The sequence below is a fragment of the Anas acuta genome, chromosome 4 (assembly GCF_963932015.1).
Source record: "Anas acuta chromosome 4, bAnaAcu1.1, whole genome shotgun sequence".
Taxonomy (NCBI): Eukaryota; Metazoa; Chordata; class Aves; order Anseriformes; family Anatidae; genus Anas; species Anas acuta.
The window spans coordinates 58,055,056-58,058,122 of NC_088982.1; the positions used below are offsets into that span (position 1 = coordinate 58,055,056).

Consider the following 3,067-nt stretch of genomic DNA (forward strand, 5'->3'; position numbering starts at 1 on the left):
ACAAAAAGCTGTAGAACACTAAACAGAAAATCTAGAATAGAGAGGTGTGTGAAATATGAAAGTACTATAAACCTTTCTCTTTAATCTTCTGAAAGCACTGCAGCTGCTCTGGTACTATTACTTAGACACTGGTCAAATAAAGGTAAAGTAAACTAAACTACACTAAAATAAAGTAAAATAAAATAAAATAGTGACTGTGGCTCTTTAATGTTCGAAAATAAAGAAGAAAAAAAGGAGAGAGATTTTTACTTGTCCCACCGTTAAAATGCTACTGACTGCAGACAGATGTCAAAGAAAGATGAGGAAAGAAAAGAAAACATGACACTAAAAGGGTCTTATGGAACTACTGTGAACTGGAAGTAAAGGTTTTCTGTACTTGAAAACAGACAGTAGGACCTGACAGCCTGGAAGTCTCAACTGAATTTTGTGGCTGAAAAATCTTTCTGAGAGATGTTACTAGCAAAGAGTGAGATTTATAATTTTGGAAAAATCACAGTATACGCACACCAATATGGAAGTGAGCAATTACGTAGTTATCATTTAAAGATTTTTAAGCTATTTGGGGCACTTTCAATTTGATGCAGAGGTGAACAAAGCTGGCAATGGGGATGTTGTTCTAGGGAAAGCTGCTTTATAGCCCTACAAATTAAAAGACGTTTAGATGTAGAGTTTAGGGATATGGTTTAGTGGGGACTGTTAGTGTTAGGTTAGAGGTCTCGATGATCTTGAGGTCTCTTCCAACCTAGAAATTCTGTGATTCTGTGAAATTTAATCTGGCAATTACTGTGATTCAACTAGAAAACCTATAAAGAGTAGAGAATTCTCACCCTCCCTCCAAACTGAATCCAGCCACTGCATTATTCTAGGTTGGTGGCAATTGAGAAGATAGGTGAGGAAACATAAGCCACATACAACAACACTTCATCTGAAATCCCTACTTTATTGTTTTCTGCTACTGTGTCAAATTTCTTTAAATATGATTACTCAGAAATCAGACTTGCCAAATTTACATTTTTCCTATGAGGGAACAGGAACATAGGTTCAAAAGACAACTGTTGTATCTAAGGTCAGCTATTACTTAGGTATACAGAAATGTTTTTTGACCTAGTGCTGACAATACTTTTCCTCTGCAAGGTAATGAAACTTACCTCCAAGTAAAAAGTTAGTGGGTTTAGAAAAAAAAAAATCTCAGAGCCAGTTCCCAAATTATAACCAAAATAAACATTAGGACTAAAACAGAGAGCTGTATACACACACACATATATAAAAAAAATCTGCATTTTTTCAGCAAAATTTAAATTTGAATCCACAAACAATAAAGAAATGTAATGTCTCGTACTTCCTTTGTTGTTTTAACTTCTTTAGTTCTGCATTTAATATACTCATAGTTGTGGGTGTGACCAATAAGTACAGAAAAAGAGGGTATGTAACATTCAAAATTATGTCAGTATAAAGCTCTATATTTTATATCTGAAAATCTTCATTAGAACTTGGTACCCTTCCCCAAGCATTTATTTGAAGACTTGAGATGTAGCAATTGCTATTGAATTATAGATATATTCCAAGGCAGTAGAAAAGAGTCACGTTTTAGTCATGCTTTAAATATTGTCCATTCACTCTTTACTAAATATTACTTTTAGCCATTATAGGAACCAGAGGGATAGCAATGTATCTTTCAAAGATAAATAACAGCACTATCATTCAATGATACACAAAATATTTTAAACATATATGAAATATGATTATTGAGCCTTAGCATTTATGACATGGACAAAGATGAAAAAATTATGCTATACACATAACAACAGAAGTTGTTAGGTATTTTTTAAATGCATACAGTATACATTCTATTTTTTATTTGGTTGTGAACAGTTATACAGAAACCCAGCAAGACTTCCAAATCTCCTAACTTTGCACAGCTACAGGTATATCACTGCACTTCTGAATTGTGGTCATGGTCTAATACATTAATAGTAGAAAAATCAGGTTTCAATTAATATCCAATTTTTTTAAAAAATTCTTCGAAGCCTTATCAGTCTGTTAAAAAAAAAAAAAAAAAAAAAAAGATGATGTAGCAGGCAACATTTTTTGTGATTTGCCTTTCAGCCAAAAAGTATAATTGAAAATATTTCTGTAATATTTTAGAATGACTGAAATAGTAGGCTTAATATGAACTTGGCTGAGTCAGTGTTGTACTTCTCAATCTAATAACAACCTCATTATTGTTTAATTAGTAAAGATAATTAAATATGTTCTGTTCCACACAACAACTGCAGAAGATTATTATTACTTGTTTCACATACTCATACTGAAGACTTCTGCTAGAAACCACTTTGTCATAGTATGTCAAATCTTAAGATGCTTTTGACAGTTTTTCCAAATGACATCAGAAGACAGGATTGCTATAGATAGATAGATAGATAGATAGATAGATCGATCGATCAAGGTATGCTGTGGATAACCTTAAAGACCTGTAAATGTCATTAGAGTCTGTTAGTATTGTAACAACTTTTTAAATGGTTCTGTGTCCCCACAGCTCTTTGTTTTTCAGGTTGGGAATTCACAATAAAAGAGGACAAGAAAAATTAAATACAGAATAATGTTTTAGTCATTAAATTGTCATTTTCCATGTATATCGCTGCTTACAGCAACTTGTGATGGTCATTTTTCTGAAAGGCTTCAGAATCATCCACAGCTAGGTCATCTGCTGACATTTGATAACGAAAACATGTAGAAAAAGGAATGTTTTAATCCTTTGATGTGTGTTATTGTGTTAATACATTGGTTAGAGCCTGTAGTTGTAAGTGATCTCTCAGCAGGCAAGCATCTATTAATTTCAATCATAATTACTAACAAATCTAATTATACTTTAAATTAAAAAAAAAAAAAAAGTGGGGAAAGTAGAAAGGAAAGGTTAAGATAGAAAACACTACATGAATTGGTATTACAAGATAGATTATTTTAAATTTAATATTTTAAATTTAATATTTTGTATAAATGGACAATCTCAGAAAGATTAGCTTGACTAGAATAGTTCATGTAAGTATTTCAGCTCTGTGGTATAAGG

The 3,067-nt window shown here is 32.1% G+C and overlaps 1 long non-coding RNA gene across 1 annotated transcript in view; it reads right to left on the minus strand.

Moving 5' to 3' along the window:
• Positions 1–1,597: 1,597 nt before the first annotated feature.
• Positions 1,598–3,067, minus strand: part of LOC137855271 (uncharacterized) — a 21,000-nt gene continuing 19,530 nt past the window's right edge. The window contains exon 3 of the long non-coding RNA XR_011095661.1: positions 1,598–2,037. This is a non-coding gene — a long non-coding RNA (uncharacterized lncRNA). The remainder of the gene's footprint in view (positions 2,038–3,067) is intronic.